The sequence below is a fragment of the Protopterus annectens genome, chromosome 3.part0 (assembly GCF_019279795.1).
Source record: "Protopterus annectens isolate FY-2018-M chromosome 3.part0, PAN1.0, whole genome shotgun sequence".
NCBI classification, from domain to species: Eukaryota; Metazoa; Chordata; order Ceratodontiformes; family Protopteridae; genus Protopterus; species Protopterus annectens.
Window position 1 is genome coordinate 1,373,930,563 of NC_056731.1, and position 25,241 is coordinate 1,373,955,803.

The 25,241-nt window shown below is 37.8% G+C and overlaps 1 long non-coding RNA gene across 2 annotated transcripts in view; it reads right to left on the reverse strand.

Moving 5' to 3' along the window:
• Positions 1 to 2,002: 2,002 nt before the first annotated feature.
• The window catches only part of LOC122797305, a 425,070-nt gene continuing 401,831 nt past the window's right edge, over positions 2,003 to 25,241 (reverse strand). For both annotated transcript variants that reach the window (XR_006364061.1, XR_006364062.1), the window contains exons 2-3: positions 3,191 to 3,396; positions 2,003 to 2,179 (exon numbers count right to left, since the gene is read on the reverse strand). This is a non-coding gene — a long non-coding RNA (uncharacterized LOC122797305). The remainder of the gene's footprint in view (positions 2,180 to 3,190; positions 3,397 to 25,241) is intronic.

Below are 25,241 nucleotides of genomic sequence, written 5' to 3' on the forward strand. Positions count from 1 at the left end.
AGCAGAGGCCCAGGAAGAAATAATGCAGACATGTCTTTGTAACATGGGAGGACACAAAAGCAAACCCACACAAACACAGGGAGAAGATACAGACCCCACAAAGAAGGCACCCCAGCCAAGAATCAAACCTGAAAACCTGCAGCTGTGAGGCAACAATGCTACTACTGCACCATCAAATATCAAGCATTGCAACATTTACAAACCACAGATATTATGAGGAACAGATCATATCAAATATGACGCAAAAATCTGCAATTTTTTTACAAATGGTGGTGGGTAGGGAATTCAGGTCTTTAACACCTGCATACAAGGTACAGGATTCAAGCCTGAGGTATTCTCTACCACACCACCATGAGTCTAACCACCAGTATATTGCACCTCAAATCCAGACCCCGCCCGTCGCGAGATCTTCCCCTGATGAGACCCCTGCCCATCGCGAGATCTTCCCCTGATGAGACTGCAGCAAACTCCAGACTGCTGATGTTGCAGTCCGACCTCGATGCGTTTTCCCAGCGAGTTCCAGGACAGTCTATGCAGTTTAAAACTGCACAGACGTCTGGGAGCTCCTTTCTTCATGTTTCCCAGTCAGGACTGCTGCTGAGACACTTTGCGCATGCTCCAGACTGTCTCAGCAGCAGTCCGGACTAGTGCGCATGTGCGAAAGTCCGCAATTTTTTTATCTTTTCATTTTCTTTTTATTTTTTTTTACTTTTTCTTTATTTTACAGTTGAGGGGGCTGCAGTCTGACAGTCCAATAGCACGGGCTGCCCCTGAGCACATCTCTCCTGTGATGTTGCTGCTCATTTAATATACACATTTGGTGACAATATTTTGTTTTTTTTGGGGGGAGGGGGTGCTTGTTATCATAGCTATTCTGTCTCCAGCCCTTACTTTCAATCCTTTGCAACCAAAGTATACTTAAAGCATATTCTTGACAAAATACTTCATACCTTCCGGAAATTCCTTACATTCCTTAAATATGTTACGAAAGGGCAGTGAAGTATTTTTTTTCCAAGAAACAGAGAGGCAGAAAGGAAAATAACATACAAAAGAAAGCAGATGATGCAGAATGGTTTCAGACAGTGATGGGGAAACAGAACACACTGGTAAAGTCGAGAGGTTCCTTATAAATAGTTTGGTGGTGGAATACTTACTATCTTATGTGCTACACCAGTAAAACATTTCCTATGCAAGTAATCTAAGTAAGTATATAGTACAGTGCTATGTAATATAGCTTTTATATGGCACACAACAATTTTTTCTCGTGATGTTCCAGAGTAACAACAGTGGATGCAATGTAAAAATAAAGGAGAAAATATATTAAATTGTATGCACGGATAACAGTGGGCTAAGAAATTCAGATTAATTACATCATAAGGTATGGTACACCTGCAAACCACTTTTAAACCTGGTTAATAAACAATTCATAAATTGCACCTTCTGTAAAAAAAGATGATAGAGAGAAGAAAGAATTGCATTTTGAGTTGTTTTTTATTGTTTCTTGACAAGAGGGCTCTCTTCTATAGAATAAATTCAGAAGAGCATGAGATACAACAGTTTTATTGGTTCCTTTTCAGGAATATCTGCAAGTTGCAGCTTAAAAGAAACAAGCAAACAAAAAATATGTATGAAGGCAGCCATGGCTGAATGATGAGAGACAAGTAAAAAGCATTCTTGTAAGATAACATTATAAAAGAAATAACACATAACTGTTAAGCACTAATACTAAGGAACTTTATTAATTCTAGATATGTAAGAATTAAAGGAAATACCAAGATATATTAAGGCTATTGCCATTTCTTTCTTTGTTTCCTTCCTTCTTTCTTTTTTCTTTTTCTTTTTCTCTTTCTTTCTCTTTCTTTTTTCTTTCCTTCTTTCTTTTTTCTTTTTCTTTATCTTTCTTTCTTTTTTTCTTTTTCCTCTTTCTTTCTTTCATCTTTTTCATTCTTTCTTTCTTTTGTTCTTTCATTCTTTTTTCTTTTTCTCTCCCTCGCTGTCTCTCTTTCTTTTTTTCTTTCCTTCCTTCTTTATTTCTTTCTCTCCTTCTCTCATTCTTTCTTATTTATTTGAATTTATTATCCATGGTGAAGCACTGATCACAATTGTCCCATTTCAGTCTCAGCCCAAAGATAAGGTAGGCATTTGTTTTCAAAAGGGTGTGGTAATAAAGGGCAAAAACCTGAAAGAGAAGTATTTAGAAAATTAATTAGTAAAATTAGGCACTATATGAGTATGCAAAAAAGTAACACAGTATGTGGACCACATTATCCAAGGTGCACAAATGATGCTCAGCATTGTAGAAGAAAAAAAAAAAGAGGAAATAAAAGAAACAAGAAGGGACTGAGTTGAGTCACTGAAGGTAGAATTCAAAGTGGTAGAAATTAGATCATATGGCCTAATCTAGGGGGTCTACACCATGATTGTTTGTGAAGAACTGATCTGTGCTGTAACCTCAATTTTGGAAATGAGATGGCATCATGTATCTAGGATTGGGGAGATTCCCAGAGTGCAGCGCTTACAATGGAGAAGCAGTGATCAATACCATGGAATCTGGATCTGGGGGTCTGAAGAAAGAATACAAAGTAGTTGTGGTAACTTACTTTGTAGACAATATTTTGTCTTAGGAGCTTTGAGACTAAAGAAAATGTCATTCAATAGTTTGAATAGTTGAGATATGGGTAGAAAATCACTTCTTTCTTTAGCTGATAGTTGTCTGTTTTTTTTCAAGGGCTATACAGTAATGATCATGAGATGGGAAGAGGGTGATGAAACACCAGATGTTATTGGAAATAAGCTGAATTGCTGAAGCATTTCTTTTAGCAGCAGAGTTTGTTAGTGGGAGTCTAATTACAGTTGTGAAAGCAGGATGCCTTTGCCTGTAATATTTTGAATGGCACAAATAAGAAAGGGAGAGATTTTTCTGGCCCAGGACACAAGTGAATTTATCTTTTTGCAAGTATTAAGAAGCTATCAATTTAAGCTGAGCAAAGTATCAAACCAGATGCCTGAATATTTTAGAGAATTAATGTTTTCTAGTAGAATATCCTACTGATCTAAAATTTCAAGTGTTTTAAAAATTCTGGCAAGTTTTCTATCACTGTCAAAAAACAAAGATTTAGACAATTTCATAAACTACATCAGAAGGTATTTGATACTAATCCATTTACCCATAAAGTTTCTCGCCACTTACTTGTATTCATTATATGCAGCCACCAATCAGACAACCAAACAGATGCCAGGAACTCTTTTACTGATCAACCTTTTAATGTGCCACCTGACACTACACCGTGATGCTTAAAGGGCCATCATATGCATTATGATACGTGGTAGCAGAATTAGCTATATCTTCAAAAATCAGATAGCAGCAGTCACAGTAATGCTTTGTAGATTCCCTCTCTAGAAAAAAATAAATAAATATTAGCCACAGTCTCACTAATGAACGGATGAAAACTCTTTATTTTAAAATATCTGATTTTGAATACAAAACAGTAATACAGTTATAGAAGGAAATGAAAACAAAAGGATGCATACAGACAGACTGTCTTTATTGAAAAGAAAAGGAGATAAGATTAATCCAGGAAATTATAGACCAATAACTAAATTCAGATATAATAATTTAATCAACATTTTAGCAAAAAGACTGAACAGGTTTTATCAAAGCTTATTCAACAAGGGCAAAGTGGCATTCTACAAGACAAGCAATTCAGATATAAAAAAATTTGGACAACTGTTTAACAATAGGACTGGACAAATTCCTCTCAAAATGTATTCAGAAAGGAAAATGCAGCTTTGTGTAAAGCATGTGTGCAATTTACAATTGGTGGGTGTTGGGTAATTTTCTAAAAACAACTCAAGGAACTGCAAAGCAAGTGGTGTGTAGCAGTATTTTACATCCAAAAAGTATTTGCTGTAGTAGATCAGAATTTTTAATTTGATTTCTTCTATAAAAGAGAGTTGGTCATAAATTCATTAATTAGAGAATGATTTATACAGCAGAGAAAAGAGGAAGTAGACAAGAGTGTCCCTTATTTCCTGGATTTATCTTACTAGTAACATAAAAAGTGGCAACCAGAATAAAGGAAAACATAAGGTAAAATAAAAAATAAGTCTCTTGCAAGGCCTGGATTAGATTATCCACAGAAGTTTGTATCTTAATTCCAGACTGAATTGATTGACTACAACCTGACATTTTAAATCAATTGAAGCACATGAAGACAAAAAGGAAAGGGACAGAGCAGAGGATCTACAGAGGTGAGGTTAATGATTTGCATTGACAAGTGATGGAACCTGGTGAATGATTCTTGTGCTAATATTAGCATTGACTTATAATATAATTCAGTGGATAAGGCTGAACGACAAAGTAATACATTGATTTAAAGACATTCAGTGTTCCAGAAAAAGGGTAGACATAAGTGAAGAACAGATTGAAAACTAGAAATCAAGTCCTGCAAATGTTAGGGATTACCTACAGAAAGAAGCAAAATATATGAAAATATTGAACACCATCGAATACTAAATATTATTTCAGTAAAAAACAGAGAGAATTAGTAGAAGGAGCATGAGCTGCAGAGTAGAAACTATTTATTTATAGCAGTTACACCAGGGAGTGAAGAGAATGAGATGTTATGTAATTTTAAACATTGCACACAGAATACAGCCTACCACATAACCAGTCTTCCATGTATATATAACTAAAAACATTTTATTTAGAATTAACACATGTAAAGGAAAAACACAAGAAAAATTTGTCATATTGAAGATGGACTAGTGTAATATAGGTAAGGAAAGGAGATTAGTTACTCGTAGGGAACTGATTGAGCAGAAAGCATCTTATACAATTTAACTTGTACGTGTTAAGTGTAAAAGATAAATATGTTTTGGCCATACCAAAAGACATACAATAGAAACAGTACAGCAGAAAACATAAATGAGTTTTTAACAAACAGCCAAATGGTCTTGGGAATTTTGTAGATTAGGTCTAAAGAGGGAAGATGAGGTTGGACTAAGAAAGGTGCACATCAAACATATGCTATCATCTGTATATAAAGCAGTACTTTCCAATGAGTGGAAAACTACAACACACAAGAAAGCAAGAGATGTAACCAATACATTTTTAATTTGTTGAGTACAAGAACATCAATCTGAAATATAGTTTTTTTCACATTTCTCAGCTATAAACAAAAGGTAAACTCACTACTCAATATGTCAGTTTCATTATTAAATGTATGCTTTGACATATGTAAATAATGTTTTATATATGTGTGTGTGTGTGTGTGTGTGTGTGTGTGTGTGTGTGTGTGTGTGTGTGTGTGTGTGTGTGTATGGCTTTAAGTGGATACCGCCTCTTGCAGCTTCCAATTAATATCTTATCAGCACCAGATGTATTTCAAAGAGAGAGGCACGAGTCACTGAAGGTTCAGATGGTGCTATGAACATAATTAGTGATCTGTTAGTGTGGGGTTCAGACACAAGAATAACATGATAAAAGACTGTCACAGTTGTTCAATAGATTGAGGCAGTATAACATTAAATTAAATAAGTGCAAATGTAAAATATAAATGAAAAATAAGAAATATATGGGTCAAATTCTGACATCCAAGGGATTGAAGCTAGACTCAGAATAAGTCAGAGTAAGAATACAGCTTCACTTTGAGATCTGTGGAAGTGATGCAGTTTATCCCAAATATGTCAGTGATTCACTAAAAACTATTAGAACAAAATGTTGAATGAGAATGGTGTTATTAAAAGCAATGAAATTAAAAAAAAATAGAAACAAGCAACAGAAGTACCTACTTTGAAATATTATGATATAAACAAACTGGTTATATTGCGAGTAGATGCTAGTCAAAATTATAATGGGGTAGTAACCTTACCAGAAAATACCTAGTTACCTATGGTTTGAGAGCATTTACAAATGAATAAAAGAAAAATGCTCAGATACTTAAAATATTATTAACAACAGTAAATATGTATAATACATTCCACAACTATATATATGGGCCATGGTGGTACAGCGGTTAGCATTGTCACCTCAAATCAAGAGGTTCTCCAGTTCTAGTCTTGGCTGCAGTGCCTTCTGTGTGGAGTCTGCATGTCCTCCTCATGGTCCAGTGATGTTTAAAGACATGCAGGTAGGTGCATGCATGTGTCTTCTTTGAAGGCTGGGCATTGGGCTGGCAACTTGGCACTGTAAAAATCAACTGTCATTCATTAGCAGACCAGAGTTCCACAGTGGCAACCCCTAACCAGGAAAAGCTGAAAGACTATTTCACAATTATATTATGAAAAATTAGTAAAATTAAAGCAGATCATAACCCCAAACAAAATGTATTCAGAAAGTGTTTATAGTAGGCATTTTAAGATTGCACAGGGTGTTCTTTTTTAATCTGTAGAAGGGTTACCTGAAAACAAATAGAGCAGGCAAGGAACTACATGTAGCTAATATGCATAGCTCTCAACTTCTTAAAGCAAGAAATATGGACAAATCCATAATAATGGGGGGACATTGCACCTGAAATAGGGATATTTACTTTTTAATATTGCTCTTACAAACTTAAAAAGTTGATAGAATAATGTGTTGCATTAGCATGAATTTTCTGAAGGGTATGAAGTCTGAAACTTAAATGATTGTTATTATTTTCTGATTTCAGTTTTCAATTAATTGCCAGTGGTTTGTCAGAAAACCACAATTTTATGAGAAACAGACCAAAAAATATGATGCAAAAATATGGGCATTCTGTGAAAATCTGGACAGCTGATAGGTATGCTAATCCATTAAAGACAGCATATTTGCCAGCCCAGAATGAAAAGTTATTTAACAATCCTTTGGGTAATTATATAGTTACCCATTAAAGCAGGAAACACGAAAAATATTCATAGATGTACTGACACAAACATGCCGGTGCACCTACAAATCCAAATCAATAGTCAGAATATGTTTTTTCTTCAGGTAGGAAATACATTGTGTTTCAGGTTAAATGTTTCAAACTGTCGAGTCTATTGAATGTATCCACTCTGAGAATGAGTCACACCTTGGTATAGTAAAGAGCACGGAAGGAACAATACCATTATGTATTAGCCAGGAATGTATATTTTCTAGAAAGGGTACAAAACCATGATAAGTGGAATATGTACCATTACATCAATGTATGAGAAGAAATTATTAAGATGCCTAGCAATGGAGTACATTCCAGGCCAATAAGCTGAGAGGCACAGATTGATTCAAGTTAAAAGTAGCAAAGTTGTGACACAGAGATAGAATGGCAAAGCAATTAATGTTGTTGTCTCATAGCATCTGATTCAGTTCAGCTGTAATCTTTGATGTCCCATGTTGGGATTCCATATGTTATCCCTGCATCCATATGAGATTTGATAGATGTTTCAGATTTCTCCCATACTCCAAAGACAGGTTATAGGTTACTAGTAACCCTCCAAATTGCCTGTCAGTGTGTGGGCCCTCTATGAGTGACTGCATATGTGTGTGTGTGTGTGTGTGTGTGTGTGTGTGTGTGTGTGTGTGTGTGTGTGTGTGTGTGTGTGTGTGTGTGTGTGTGTTCCTATTCATTCTAAAATTGTAGGAAAAGGGATTGGAAAAGCAGCTTAAATTGTAAGAAATCATTTACCTAGTTTTAAACAAAGCAGCTGGAAATTACATATTAACTAACAATTTTGATATATGTATATATATATATATATATATATATATATATATATATATATATATATATATATATATATATATAAACAGATTTTAGACCATGATTAAAAATCTTTTTTGATGTAAAATTTATTGAAATTTCAGAAGTTATTAACAATGATTGATTTGAATTTTAGTAACCTAATTGGAAATCTGGGAGTTCAAACATTACTTTCTAGGGAGTTTTTAAATGCTATTTAAATGGTTAGATTTTTGCATTAGTCTAATGTAAATGTAAATCCTGGAATGCAAAATATGTTGCAATTTAAGATTGTTTTAACCTTTTGCTACAATCTGAGAAAAGTAATGAGCCACTTTATATATAATTCCTAGACAGTCTACATGAAATTCAAATTCAACCTTTATAATGAGAAATCTAAATTTAATACCTTGTCAAATTCATCTAATACATCAATATTCTGTTGCAAACAGAGCAAACATTAGGGATTTAAAATAACTTACAAACAGCTATAAAATATGTGCATTCCAGCGAATGCACTATGTGTTAACTATATATTCCACAATTTCCCAGTTTTATTCCTATTAGTCCCTCTCCTGATCACTGCACATTCCAGATATAATTGACTTTTACAAAGTCTGAGCTGCTCCATTCCAATTGCAGACTCTTATATTGTTTTAGAATATTATAGTATTTAAATCTTTTATTTTTGTACTATTGCCCATTTACTCAGGTAGTACCTCTAAAGCTTAAATGAGCCCCACTATGCTAGGACTGGGAAGCTGTTTGGTGGGATAGATCTTCCCCCTTACATTTCTGTTTCCCTTATATCTTGATATTGCAAGATAAGTGGGTCCATTCTCTACTGACCCTGCCTTCCTCTTCCTGTATAACAATGTCATGTGATCTGTTGCTGGTACTAAAACCATATCTGTATCTTGCATCTGCGAAAGCATGTTACTCATAGCAATCCAATAATCCAGCCTACTGTAGTGTGCTGAACCTAAAACCATGAAAATGTAAGTTATTTCTCCCAGATGTAGATGTCTCCAAACATACTTCAGGTCTCGTTGTCACATATTTTGGTGGATATTTGTATAGGTTTTACCATGACTTTTGGAACTGATACTAGTTTTGTCAGATATGAAAGTGAAAACCACATTTTTGTCATTTTCTGTTAACATTTTCACAATAATTGGGCCTAACTCGATTATCTAGCTGAATAATTCAGTAAAAAAGCCAATACTTATTATAACCAAATGCAATCTGCAGAACCATTGGCCCTATTGGCATGTCATATAATGCTCCTACATGTCTCCCTGCTTTTTTCTGTGAATGTGTTAAACTGCTTCCAAGCCAGTGTTAACCTAATGTAAACACACACCCCTACCTTCAGCTATTTATGCAAACTGATGATGCAATCACTGTCTCAAAACCTCCTCAAGAACTTTGTGTGAGTAGAGACAGTACCACGTGCTACACATTAATGATCATGGGAAGGAAGGGGTACCTAGGAAACCACTCCTGCTCATGAAAATGTCAGTGCTGATGTGAAAAATCGGAGAAAGACAATGATGCCAACCCACTATCACAATGTGCAGTAGTAATAAATATTTTCACATATTTCTTTACTCCATACACACAAATATTATACTGTCTACACTTTAGGTTTTGATATTCTTATGTCCCTGTAGTTCCTTAGGGCCACAAAAATCACTTTTAATGGGTATTAGGTTTGTCTGCAACCTTCTACTGATGGAATAAAACTTATATTGTGAATAAGCTGTCTGTATGCTCTACTTTATGAACAAGCAGTTTGCATTTGATATTCATGAGGAAAGGTAAGGAATTTTGAAAAAAACATCCTAAGTAATAACCAGAGCTCTACATGGATTTTCTCATTTCACCATATTTCACTCCCACACAAATGTCGCCTTGTCCTAGGTTGACTAATTCATGTTAGAAAACTTATTGAGTAGAATATGGAAAAAAATCTTCTTTAATCTATTTCTATGAAGTTATTTAGACTTCCAATCCCTGATATTGTAGCATCTTCATGAGTATCTATTCATTTTAACAAGATAAATGATTACCAACCATTAAAAATGTACTGATGCTCATCACTGAAATAATTTATTCATTTTATTTGGACTTTATACCTGTGCTGACTGATCTTCGGTTTCACAGAATAAATATTTCAGTATGTATACTGTAGATCATTGAATCTATTGTTCCTATTCAGCCACTGTAGCTAGATAGCACATGCATATAAGTACTGAGCATGTGCGAGAACAGTGCCATTTTGTACAGTCAGCCAGAATGAATGCAGTCATGAATAGAGATGCACATGCGAGTATGTTTGAAGTAATGAGTGAATCAGTTAGCTTAAATACAAGTTCTAATTACAGTTCCTGACATGTTTCTGTACAATAAATATCTTGAACCCATACATCACTTCATTGTCACTTTTGAATGCATGAGACAAGTGACATGGTGCCAGAATGGGATCCAAAGTTGAAGCAACACACAAGCCATGAGGCAAGCAGTTAAAACAGGAGGAATATACCAGAATGAACGCGCAAACAGGTCAATGGTTATTCAAAAGTACTTAAATTCATTAAAATGATTTTTCAGTATCCGAATAAGTGGCAAAGCATTCAAAACATTTGAAATAATTACTGAGATAAACTAAATGTCTGAAATTGCAACATACTGATAAAAGTATTATAAATAAATGCAAAAGTGTTCAAAATAATTTCTGAAATGTTAAAATGTATGAAAAGCATTAAACAGCCACATTTCTTCACAATGTACTACTTTTTCACATTAATTAAATCTATTAAAAGTGTCCAAAGTTTCTGAAATGTTTGCAGTGTTTGCAGTGTCAAAGTGAAGCCTTTTCAAAGGGAGTGTGTACATTCGAACAAAATTACAAGTACCTGGTCTATGCTTATGTTTAGACGTATTTCGTTGTTATGGCAGAGAGATTTCACAGACCTGAACTGCTGGTGTTTGATAACAATATTGCTGAGAATTGGAGAGTGTTTGAGCAAGAATATGATATTTCCATATAGGCTGCTTTTTCTAATAAAGACGTATTTACAAAAGCCTTCATACTTCTTAATTTAGAAGGCTCAGAAGCCATTGAGAAGGAACACTCATTTGTGTATGCACCGGCCATGTATGCAGGGGATGGGGAAAAACTGCCATGTTGTGATACAGGCTGAAATGTGGGAAGGCCCTGAGTGATTAAAACATAAATTTAGAGAAAGGTGCAACTCTCAAATGAATATTACAATGGAAAGGAACATATTTTACACAAGAAATCAAAAGCCTGGGGAAACTATAGCGCCATATATTATTGGCTTGAGAAATAAAGCAAAAACATGCAGATTTGGTGATTTGTGAGATGAGTTGATAAAGGACAGACTTGTGTGTGGTGTTAATAATGATGCAGTGAGAAAGATGTTGCTTTGAGATAGTGATTTAATGTTGAGCAAAGCCAAGGTTTGTCAAATATATGAGTTTACAGAAAAGCACACCAATATGCTTCTGATTGATAAAAATGTGCTTGCAGTAACTAACAGTGCGAATGTTAATAGTATGCAACATAAGGTTGGGTGCAAATGGAGATATAAACCAAAGGGTGTGGTATCTTTTAACGCTAACCATAAACAGAATGCAGCCACAACAAACAACCGTATTATTAACTGTCGTAATTGTGGAGGCAACCATGAACCTAAATGAGAAAAGTGCTTAGCTTTTGGTCAGCAGTGTCATAAATGTAAACAGTGGAATCATTTCAAAAGGCTTTGCAAGTCTAAAGTTGCACATACTTTTATTAAAAGAGATCATACAAAGAAATAAGTAGATCAGTTAGAAAGCCATGAGCAAACTTTCTATGTTAATGCTGTCTCTTTGATTAATGAAACTGTTAACACAGTGGATTATCAATTAGCAGCAAAGAGTGAAATAATTTTGTACTGTCTAGATTAATGGGAAACCCACAGAGCTCAAAGTAGGCACTGTGTCCAAGTGTAATGTTATATCAGCAATGTTTGCCAAAGAAAAAGCTGGTGAGAAACTTGATTCAGCAAAGTGTGCAAAACGTGTTGAAAAGTGGTGAAGAGATTCAAACTGATGGTGCAGTAGTTCTCACATGCCATTCTGCTGGGAACAGCTATGACTTGCAGTTTTACTTAGTCGAAAGACATGTGCAGTCACTGTTAGGCCTCAAAGACATTTTGAGAATGGGAGTGAATTAATTTAATAAGGAGGTCCACCATATAAGTCTGCAACACTAAAATAGTTTTACACAGAATATTTTTTGGGAATATGCTGATATTTTCAAAGATGAGTTTGGTAAACTACCAGTCACATATTCTATGAAGGTAAACCATGAAGTAAGCCCAGTTGTCAGACCATCCAAGAAGATTTCGGTAGCAATTCAGAGCTAAGTGGCAACAGCAATAGATAAAATGGTGAATTTACATGTGATAACTCCAGTAAAAGAATCAACTGAATGGGTATCCTCCATGGTCGTAGCTCATAAGAAAAGCTCAGATGATATTCAAATATGTATTGATCCCAGAGATTTAAACAGAGCACTTCAATGTCCTTATCATCTGATGTGCACAGTAGAAGAAGTAGCAGCTCTTATGCCAAATCCCACTATTTTTTTCAGTCTTAGATGCAAAAAGATAATTTTGGCAAATTTCACTGGATCACAAATCTTCATTGTTAACAACTTTTAGTACACCATTTGGCAGATATAGATTCTTAAGAATGCGTTTTGGGATAAATTCTGCCAGTGAATTATTTCAATGTGTGATGGAACAAATTTTTTCAGGTTATCCATGCACAATCATAGTAGATGACATTATTGTAGGAACAATGGTAAGACAAACATGACAGAAACCTCAGGAAAGTTCTAGGCCATGCACATGAGGTCAGTCTTAAATGGAATCCTCAAAAATGTAAATTCAAGCTGAGATAAGTTACTTATGTGGGTCATTTGTTTATAACCTACAACCAGATCTGTCTAAGTAAGCAACAATTCTTGAGATGCCAATTCCAGACTGTGCCACATCTTTGCAAAGTTTTCTAGGTATGGTCAACTATTTAGGAAAGTTCATCCCAAACCTGTGTGAGCTTTCAGCACCGTTACATGAACTGGCATGCAAAAATGTAAATTGGTCCTGGTTAGCATAACACAAAAGAGCATTTGATGTTCTGATACAGAAAATTGCCAGTCCACCCACATTGAGATATTATGATGTTCACAAACCTGTAACTCTTTCATGTGATGCTTCTAAGTATGGTCTTGGTGCAGTATGTCCTCAAGAAGGCATACCAGTAGCCCATACTTCCAGAACATTAACCCAAACTGAGATGCAGTGTGCTCAAATTGAAAAAGAGCTTTTGGCAGTAGTGTTCACATGTTCAAACTTCCATGATTATATTTATGGCAAACCTATTCAAACAGAGACTGATCACCAACAGATGCTTTGTCAAGAGCACCTAGACAAACAACAGAACAGTATGACAATGAGAAAGCAGACTTTGAAGTCATGGAAGTCAAACATTTTTCCTCATCACATCTTAATGAACTCAGAAATCGCATAGCTTTAGACCCTGTTCTCCAGAAGGTGAAACATTTTACCCGTCAAGTATGGCCAGTGCAACAAACCAGTTTACCACTTGATATACAGAAGTATTTTCCTTACCAAGACGAGCTCATGATGGAAGATGGAATCATTATTAAAGGTCTAACAGTGGTTATCCCTTCAGCATTACAACAAGAATATATCCAAATTTTACATTGTGGTCACCCAGGTACTGATTCTAGTATTTTGGCCTTCTGTGTCAAAAGATATAGAGAAGAAAACTCCAGCATGTTCTATTTGGAATAGTATTAAATTACACCAACAAAAAGAACCACCTTAGCTAAACCAGATTCCTGAATTACCATGGTCGATGATTGCTACTGATATTTTCAAATGGAATGGCCAGCATTACTTAGTATTAGCAGAATCTTACTCAAATTAGTTTGAAATTGACCTTCTTCTTAACTTCACATCTAGCAGTGTCATCACAAAACTGAAGAGATCTGTCCATGGTAGTTCACACAAAGTCGTATCTGATAATGGTGCACAGTTTACAAGTCAGCGGTTCAGGAAATTTGCTGAGTCTTGGGGCTTTGTCCATGTTACTAGTAGTTCTGAGGATTCACAGTCCAATGGATTAGCTGAGCATGCAGTTCAAAGTGTGAAATGTTTGTTAGAGAAATCCAAAAGAGATGGTACCAATGTTTTTCTTAATCTACTCAATCTCAGAAACATTCCCCGAGATAACTTGCTTGGTTCAGCTGCTCAGAGACTAATGTCTAGACAGACAAGAACAGCCTTGCCGATCAGTAAACAACTATTGATTCCAAATGCCAAAAACAACAGAGTGGTCAAGACTCAACTTTTGAAAAAAAACATCAGTCACAAAAGTTGTACTACGATAAATCTAGCAAACTTCTTAGACCATTGAGACAAGGAGAGATCGTAAGGATGCAAACATCTAAAGGATATGACAAAGTGGGAATTATCAAAAATATCTGTGAAGAACTGAGATCTTATATTGTACAATCAGAAGAAATGGATTTCAGAAGGAACTGAAGACATATACTTCCAGTCTCTGAACCAGTGATGCAGCAGATTGCCTGCGCCAAAGACTCTATTTCTCAGAGTGACCCTACAGTTGTTCAGATTTCAGAAGACAGTGCACTTACCCCACATAATCCTGATGCAATCCCCGAAGTTCCTATTGAGAAGAGTTCCCCAGAGACTGTCTCTGTTGCTAATCCTAGTCAAAGTTTTTATGTGACCAGATTGGGTAGAATTTCCAGATCTAATCCAAAATACACAGCGACTTGGACTTGAGTTCTGATTTGTTATAAATATTGAAATGTTATCTAGCATGTAGATTGTCTTGTTTTCCTATAGCATGTCGAACAAATCAAAGAGGGAGGATGTAGATCACTGAGTGTATTGTTCATATTCAGCCACTGCAGCTAGACAGCATGTGCATATAAGTACTGATCACGTGTGAGAACAGTGCCATTTTGTAGAGTCAGCCAGAGTGAATGCAGTCGTGAATGGAGATGCACATGCGAGTGTGTTGGAACTAATGAGTGAATTAGTTAGCTTAAATAAAAGTTCTAATTACAGTTCCTGACATGTTTATGTATAATAATATCTTGAATCCATACACAACTTCATCGTCTCTTTTGAATGCATGAGACAAGCAACATATACCCTGTTGATTAACCAGCTAGAAGTTTTCCCTCAAAACATGACTTGGGTTATTTCAACAGGGGATAAATCTCTGTTTCAATATATCATTGTCAGCTATTTTCTTTTGTGTCATTTGTGAGTAAATTTAATACTCAGAAAGTAGTCTCACTCCCAAACCAACTTAATGGCTGGAATTTATAGTTCAAGTGTTTTATAGTTCTGATGGATTTACTACACATCAGCAAGTCAAATGGCATTATAAATACTCAGTCTAGGGATCTAAACATGTTCTGCAAAATCAAGAGAATGGTTCAGAGGGTCAGGTATATCTCACAGAGGATACCTCTGCTGTGGAAAAGACTCCCCATCCACATAAATCAAAGTTCATCCTTGTCTATTTTCAAGTACAACTTAGATCTAGGGATAGGAAACAGAAGATAATTTACCCCAGGACTGCCTCTTTGTACTACTAATTGACAGAGGCAGCTCCTAAATGCTTTATTCCATGCATGAGTCCCCTCAAATTATCTATGGTATGATTCCAGTTATTCATTATAATCATCTACCATGGGCTGGATAAGACCAATCTGTAACCAAATGGGATAGGTTATTTCCAGCACAAAATGAGAAATTAGCTAGGCTTAAAATGGTCTGCAAGGACAGCTAGCCTAGTCCTTACTTATGAAGCTGTAAGTGTGGGCACCCACACTGGCATATGTATGCTGTGTTTGCATGTGCATGTGTGGATGCACATCTATACAGGCAATGTGATTTCAGATATACAGTCCACATTTGCTGGATTCAAGCCATGTGCTCTGATTGCCAGTCTATATGCAAAATATTTTTGTGAATGGCTGTTATCATTGTATTGCCTGCACTGCTTCTGCTGATGTCTCATTACAAATAACTGTTTCACTAAGTGAACATTGTGTTTCACTGTATCATTTCATTTGTTGCAATTCTCCATTTGAGTTATATTGTATGCTGCATCCAGTCCATTAGTGGCATTATGTTTGTCTCTCATATTTAGCTTTAGAATCACATGTGCAGAACATTGCCTTATGGAAAGATGATACATGTTCACATGCAGAAGGCACAGACCACATCACCACTGTCTATGCTATACTATTTAGTGTAATACCTGTGTCTGTTAGTTGCATTCATCTTAGTAGCTTCCCTATCGGAAATTAAGCAATACAAGTTGAGGGAATTGAAATTATGACTCATGAGTTATTTCAAGATCGTGCCAGAGTCCATTGCCAGCATTACTGAGATATATTTCTGTTTTCTTCACCTGTTTCCTTATAAAGATACCTGCAAGTTATGACATTTATGCTGAAAGGTGTGTATGTTATGTAGCTTCCTTTTCAACACTGAGACAGTAACTTGTGTAGAAATCAAGGCTATCTGCTTCTGCACAGGATATCACTTAGTGCAGAGATCCAGAAAGAATTACATCATCACTTTGGATTTCATTCAGGATGCTGATAATCTAGTCTGTGCTTGTGTTTAATGTTTGTGTTAAGTAACACTGACAACATTTATAGCTTGAGGTTCCTGTCCTGACCTCCACACCATGGTGGCTATATTTATTATTTTATTTTAAATACTTGTTGACCAGACAAGTTACAGGACACAGATGTCCATTTTCAGGGGCCAGCTGGGAGCACTGTCTCTTCAGAAAATTCTGGTCACCCATTAAACAAATTTTACACCTGGGAACTAACAATCTCTTTGACACTTGTCCCATTATCTCATCCTTAAAAACAGACATAAAGTTCAACTCTTACATTATTGACAGCATAGCTGCCCTCATCAATCAATACTTTTCTCCCCCCCCTACTCACATCTATGCCCATCCACTAATACACCCATCCTCACACTACAACCAGTTGCCACCTCAATCATTAAAAAATATAGATCATCCAAACTTAAACCCTGCTCACCATCTAAGATAACCTTCCTGCAGAATACCATAAAATGCTGGCAATGCCATTGCATATCCAGCCTCAATTCTTATAAACATATCAATGCAGGAATCCCATATTCCTACCATCTGGAAAAAAATGCCATATCACTCCTCTTCACAATGGAGTCATTTCTACCGAGATATTAATTTCAGACCCGTTGTGATCTTATCCCCCTACTCAAAAATATTGGAAAAATGTGTCCATAAACAACTACTCTGACATCTCTTAAAGGAATAATTACTAATCAATACCCAGTGTGGTTTTAAACCTGCCCATAGCATGACAATTGCCTTCCTTATTTTTACAGATAACATAAATAAAACCAGGGATAAATGTAAACTCATATTGTCATTATTCCTAGACTTACCAAAAGCATCTGACATTGTGTCTCATAAAAACTCCTGCTGCAACTCCACACAATGGGTATCTCATAACCTGCTACTCAGTGGTTTAATAATTACTTCTCAGAATGCTACCAGGCAGTCAAATGTATATTTACCCTTTCCCCGTATCTATCCATCAGTACAGGTATCCCACAAGGCTCTATCATTGGTCCGCTTCTATTTAATATCTTTTTGAACAATCTTTGTACTTCTATACAACAAGCATCCCTTGTATAGTATATAGGCAATTCCCCCCTCTTATCTGACTCAGCAATTGTAGAAAATTTAAAAAAAGTTTACATAATGTTTCTTTAACTCTTTTAGAAACTGGCTTTGTAACCACTAACTCCTTCTTAATCCAAAGAAAACTAAATTCCTTTTATTTTTTTCTCCAAATCACTTACCTAAGAGAAAAATAAGTTTTGGATCACAGCCTTAAATAATACTCCAGTTGAAGCAGTGCCCCATACAAAACTGCTGGAGTTACAATAGATGACAACCTCAAACATGGCCTCCACGTACATACCCACATACTTGCAGAACAATATTAAAAAAAAAAAAATCACAAAAAAATAGCAATGCTGTATACAGCAAAAAATCCTTACTGCATACACCAGAGTCACTCTTTCCAATTCATACCTATTCCTGTCTCTATTATATGGTTCTCCCAACTTGACTAACCTTCAGGCCACCCTAAAATCTAAGCTAGAGTAGTGTTATGGCAAGGTAGCTAGATTGTCAGCTCATACAACGAATGTTAGCATAAGTCTACAAAATAATCACTGTACCAGTCAGGGTAGTACATAACTTTCATTTATTTAAGCTGCAAATAAAATAATTCCTCTGTCCCCTAGATTTGTACTTGTTGCTTTCCTGGCTAAAATTTCAGCTCCTTCTCCTCTGATACTTATATACATCTTATCTCGCCTTTTCCTTGTTTTCTGGATATCTTACTCTTATTTCCCTTGCTTTTACTGATTATTTGCCCTGCTTCCCATATCTACTCCACTTATTACCTCTAACAAAGTCTAACAAATACTTTTCCCTCACTCTCCCATCCCTTCCTCTCCTCCTTCTTATGCACTGTTTCAATGTTTCACTTCGACATTTGCTTTATGAGTGAGCAATAAGTTCTCACACTTATAACATGTCAACACATTTCAACGCGATCTGATACTGTATTTATCTTGTGTTAATGATGATATATGAGTATTATTCTACATGTTATATGTGTATTAATGTTTGTATTCATCTATGTATTTACAGAATATTGCAATATGTTATCAATTTTCACCTGTCTTTTCCTCTCTCTCTCTCTCTCTATATATATATATATATATGTGTATATATATATATATATATATATATATATATATATATATATATACATATAGGTTCATAGGTTGGTACTAGACTATCGGCCCTAGAGCCTATATAAGCCTAGCCATAACAATTCTCTGGCTATTTCTTCCCAGAATATTTACTTCCCTGGTCCCCTGTCTATCAGGGTGACTGACATGAATTTCCTATCTCCCATCCAATCGTCAAGGTTCCTTTTGAAGAGGGCCAAAGAGGCATTCAGCTTGACATATATGGGCAGTCTATTCCAGAGTATGGGGAGTCTCTGGGTCAGGAACCTATCCCTCCAGCATGTTTTGTTCATTGTGATGACCAGGTTTAGATCCCTGGAGCATGTGGCTCTGAGTGATTGGGATTTCTTTAAGTGTAGCCTGTCCAACAGCACTGGTTTTGACATGGCCTTGTATGTTAAGCAGAGATTGCCTCTGAGTAGTCGATATGCGACAGAGTATAGCTGGAGTTTTTTTAGATGATCAGCATAGGGCATCTGCTTTAGGCCTGTGATTCTTTTAGTGAGGTATTTCTGTGGCCTTTCCAGTTGTTGTTGCAGATGTCTTGTGAGGTACATACCAAACAGGGTGTTCTGCTCTATAATGGGTCTAATAAGGGATGAGTACAGTGGGACAATGACCTCCTTTTTTCTGGATGAAAAGCCCTTAGTGATGAGGTGTGCTACATAGAAGGATTTCCTGACTGTTGTGGCTATGTGGTTACTGAAGGTGAGACCACTGTCCACCTGGGTCCCTTGTTTCGGTATTTAGTGTACTGCCACTTATGTGGTAATTCATAGGTACATGGTTTTTCCCAAAGGGGATAACTATACATTTTTTGGCATTGAGCTTGAGCCCGTGGCTCTGGCACCAAGTATCTGTTTCTGTAAGGCCCTTTTGTAGAATATCCACATCATTTGGGGATTCAATAATGGCTCCCAGTTTGCAGTCATCTGCGAACTTTGTTAGCCAGAGTCCCTTAGTGCTGGCCTGTACGTCAGAGAAGTAGATGTCAAACAAGAGCGGTTCCAGGACTGAACCCTGAGGTACTCCACTTGTCACTTGTCTGGAGCTGGATTTTGAGTCAGCTACTTTTACAGTGTGGGTTTTGTCAGTAAGCCAGTTGGCAACCCATTGAGTGATGTAGGGATTAATGCCCAGTTTAGTAAGTTTATCTATGATTCCAGTGTGGGGGATGGTGCTGATGGACTTGGCGAGGTCCAGATAGGCTGTGTGGACCACCTTACCCTCGTCCATGGCTCTGGAGACTGATTCGAAGAAGCTAATCAGGTTGAGGAGACAAGATTGGTCCTTTACGAAACCAAACTGGGTAGGGTCCAGTGTTTGAAGGTCGCCAATGTCTTTGTTTATAAGCTCCATGATAATGCATTCCATGGCTTTACAGATCAGGCTCGTCAGACTGATGGGACGATAGTTCCTGGGATCCAAGATATAGGATCATAGGATCATAGGAGAATACCAGGCTATCGACCTGAAGGTCATTTTAAGTCTAGCCATTTCATCCCACTGTAATACCATAGAAATGCTAGTCAATACCCAAGATTGTATTTAGTGATGACTGCCCTTCTCCAGGAGGGTTGTGGGTTCTATCCCTGGTAAGAATTTACAGTGCCTCATCCACTTGTCCAGATTCCTCTTGAACAGTGTAATAGAGATACTCTGTTTCACATAAATTGGTAGCCTGTTCCAAAGATAAGGCAGTCGATGTCAGTTTTCACCTATATATACATATATTCCAGGGGTTTACATATCGAAGTTTTAGTACTTCGAATACCATATGGTTGACACCATATGATTGAAGTACTAAAAGGCAAGTACAAGTAAAGGCACTCCAAGGCAAGTACAAATATGACTCAGTCATTGTCCATGCTGGTGTGAATGACCTGAGACGTACCTCCCTGGACTACATGAAAAGAGACATAGAGGAGCTCTCTGAGCATGTAGCCCAGGCCGGTATGACCCTGACCTTGAGTAGCATCTTACCCTCACCAAGAATGATGCCACAATATGAAGACAAGATGATCAATTTCAACAATTGGCTTAAGTACTGGTGTCATTCAAAGGGGATCCAATGCCTGTTAGCCTGGGATGACATGCTCAACAAGCCACGATGCTTCGCTAGGGACGGCTTGCACCTGTCACCCCTGGGCTTTCAGATATTGGCAAAGGCTCTTGCTACCCCCATAGTGCCTTTTTTAGGCAAGGCTCAAAAGACAAACCCACCTCCATAGATATCACAAAGAAAAAGAAGCTAAGGGTAATGCTACTCAACGCCAGAAGTCTAAACCTCAAGATGCATGCACTCAAAACTCTCCTCAGCATGGAGAACATCGATATCTGTGCAGTAACAGAAACCTGGTTCAAGGCTCCCGAGAACACCCCAGCACTACCAGGTTATACCTCATACCATACTTTTCAGCCCCAAAACTCAGACCGAACCACAAAAGGAGGGGGAGTATCAATATTCGTCAAAGATACCCACACCTCCAGGTTGGTGGCACAGCACGAAGCATCGGAGACTATCCATGTGCAACTAACAGTGGGTAAAACTGCCTTTCAGTTTATATCCTGCTACAGACCACCCTCCCAAACTCAGGAACTCCACTCGGCTTTCCTGAAAACACTGGAAAATATGAAGGTCTCTCCAAACACGATTTCAACTACCCAAACATAGACTGGGAGCACTACTCAAGCCCTAACACCTTAGCTCAAAGGTTCCTAGAATTTATTAACTCAAATGCTATGGAACAAATTGTCACCACTCCCACAAGAGGGGAAAACATACTGGACCTGATCATCACCAACATGGGGACTCTATGCTCCAGACCTGAGGTATATCCCTCACTGGTAAGATCGGACCATAAATTAATCTCACTGGATATCCACATCCCGACCCCACCCCCTGCCCAGAAAACCACAGTGAAAAACTTCTCTAAAGCAAACTTCACACTCCTCAAAACCGAGGTGGAATCCTTCAAAGCCCCCGGGCCAGTGGAAAATACGGCCCAAACAGCAGAATCCTTTATAAACGCATTCTATGGACACCTTCAGGAATGCATGGATCATGCAATCCCAAATAAAACCAAGACCCAATCCCCCAAAGGCAGGAGTCCTGTCTGGTGGACCACAGCCATAAATAAACTATACAATAGAAGAAGGAAGCTACTACATCATAGAGCAAAATCCCTAAAAGTGAAGGCATCTCTGATCACTATTAGCAAAAAACTACGGTCCCTCATAAAATCCTCTAAGGCCAGCTTTGAGAGAAAAATTGCGCAGGACACTAAAGATAATCACAAGGCTTTCTTTAGTTATGTTAGGAACCTTGGTGGTAACTCCCAGATATGCTCAGAGTTTGTCCAAAATGACCAAAAATACACTGAACCCACAGACATTGCCAACATCCTGGCTGACAGGTTCAGTGCAAACTCCCCCCCCCCAAAAGAGCAAATATCTATCCCAGCAGAGTGCTGCCCCCCTGACATCTCAGATGCTCAGGTAAGAGCTGCCCTCTCCAAAGCAAAAAACACAGCATCAGTGGGACCAGACGGTGTCCCGGGCTGCGTCCTACATGAACTCCAAGAAGAGCTGAACCCCAAAATAAAGCTATTGTTCAACTTCAGCCTTACTACAGGATATGTACCCAAAGAATGGCATACAGCAACAGTGGTCCTTCTCCACAAAGGTGGTGCGTCAATGGACCCTGGTAACTATCGCCCCATAAGCCTGACTAGCTTGGTCTGCAAGGCTATGGAGAGGATCATCATGGAACTCATAAATAAAGATATTGGGGACCTACAGACACTGGATCCTACCCAATTCAGCTTTGTTAAGGGTAGATTCTGCCTCTTAAACCTGGTCAATTTCTTTGAATCAGTCACCAAGGCCATTGACGAGGGGAAGGTGGTCCACACAGCCTACCTGGACCTTGCAAAAGCCTTCGATACAATACCCCACTCGGGCATCATAGATAAGCTCTCCAGCTTAAATATAAACCCCTATGTCATTAGATGGGTTGCAAACTGGCTCAAGGACAGAACACACATGGTCAGAATTGCTGGAGCCATGTCAGACTCCAAACCAGTCACAAGCGGCATCCCACAAGGCTCAGTCCTGGAACCTCTCTTGTTCGGTATATATTTCTCGGAGGTACAGGCCAATACAGGAGGACTATGGCTGACCAAGTTCACAGATGACTGCAAATTGGGCACCATAATCGACTCTCCAGCTGACACAAGCATCCTCCAAAAAGGTCTCATAGAGATAGACAACTGGTGCCAGAGCCATGGCCTCAAGCTCAATGCCAAAAAGTGTATAGTCATCCCCTTTGGCAAAAACAAAGTGCCCACAAATTACCACACAGGTGGTAACCCATTAAGTACAGAAGAAGTAATTAGGGACCTGGGGACCCAAGTTGATAGCAATCTCTCATTTGACAATCACGTGGCCAAAGTGGTAAGAAAAACCTTCTATATAGCCCACCTTATCATGAAGGGATTCACATCTAGATCAAGGGAGGTCATCTTGCCTCTTTACTCATCCCTCATCAGGCCCATAACTGAATACAATGCACCATTTGGGATGTACCTTATCCGACACCTGCAGCAACTAGAAAGACCCCAAAAGTACCTCACCAAGAGGATCAAAGGGCTCAAACAGATGCCATATGCTGCTTGGTTAAAGAAACTCCAGCTCTACTCAGTTGCATACCGCCTACTTAGAGGCGATCTGTGCCTGATGTATAAGGCCATGTCCAACCCGGAATTGATGGACATGCTTCACCTCAGAAAATCCAAATCCCTTCGAGCTACACGCTCGAGGGACTTGAACCTCAGCACAGAAATAAATAGGACATGCTGGAGGGACAGATTCATAACCCAGAGGCACCCTTCACTCTGGAATAGAATCCCAGTGCAAGTTAGGCAGAGTCCTTCACTGACTCTCTTCAAGCGGAATCTTGACGAGTGGATGGGAGATCGTAGGTTTACCCCGGGAATCACTTCTGTGTCACTGTTAGACAGAGGCACAGTAAACTAACCTTGAAAAAGGGCATAGTAAAACTCATTTAAAATGGGTGGCGAAAGCCAAACACACTCTGGCTAGGCTTACAAATGCCCTAGGGCAGATAGCCTAGTATGAACCTATGAACCAATGAACCTATAAAACTTCAAAAATATAATAAAAAAAAAAAAAGAAGAAACAAAAGTAACTGCTGTGAGCAGTGGGGCAAGCCCCCCTGCACCCTTCAACCCCACCCCCCCCCACTTTAATATGCCAACTCTGAGATTGCACTTTAACTGAGTTAAGCACTGGAAAGGGAAGGTTTCCCTTTCCTAAACTGTAGCGCATATGCATATATTCCAGAGGGTTACATATTGCATTATCGAAGTTTCAGTACTTCGAATACCATATGGTCGACACCATATGACTGAAGTACTAAAACTTTGAAAATGTAATTAAAAAAAATAAGAAAGAAATAAAAGTAACTGCTGTGAGCAGTGGGGCAAGCCCCCCTGCACCCCCACCCCCCCACTTTAATATACCAATTCTGAGATTGCACTTTAACGGAGTTAAGCACAGGAAAGGGAAGGTTTCCCTTTCCTAAACTGTAGCGCAATCTCAGAGTTGGTATATTTAAGTAGCGGGGAATGTGGGGGGTGTAGGGGGGCTTGCCCCCCTGCCTACACCCTTTACTTTACCTTTTTTTGTTTAATACATTTTTCGGAGCATTCGAAAATATAATTGTTCGATCATTAAAGGTTGACCTTTAGTGATTCGAACAAATGCATTTTCAATGTTCCAATAGGAAACCATTCCAGGGGATCTATATCAGAAGATCGAAGTTTCAAAACTTCGAATCTGATATGGTCAGCACCATATGATCGAAGTTTTGAAATTTCTAATCTTTTAACAGAGATCTCTGTACAGTGTGGAAAGGGAAGATTTCCCTTTTCTGCACTGTAGTGCGATCTCGGAGTTAGTATATTTAAATAGGGGGGTGTGTGGGCGTGCAGGGGAGCTGGCTCCCCCTGCTTAGAGCATTTAAATAGTTTATTTTTGTAGGTTGTTGTGTTTCATTACATTTTTGATGTTTCAACACTTCGATTATATGGTGTCGACCATATCAGATTCGAAGTTTTGAACCTTCAGTAATGTAATATAGACCCATATTCCAGGTAAAGAAATGTCAATAAATAAAGTGATTCACTTAAAATCATACAGTAGGCAAATGAAAGTGGGAGGAGTCAGACCCTGTAGCCTGGATGCAGGGAGTAGCTCATTAACAGGTAAGAGCTTTAGTTCTGTAACCTAATTGCCAGAAGATATGTCCATGCTAAAGATCGTGCTATTACTCTTTTTACCTAATTTAGTTTAATCATGATATGATTTTATCTGGAGTTATAACTATAATGGTATAGTTCTGCTGTTTGTATTATTTTTACTGCTACTTGTTTGTGTCTGTACTACTGTGGAGTTTTCCCCTGGGTCTCCACTAGTTAAAGGTGCCTTTATCTGTACTGTTTCTGAATGCTGTAAAATAATTGTATTGTACTGTTTACTGTTACTATGTTTGGCATAT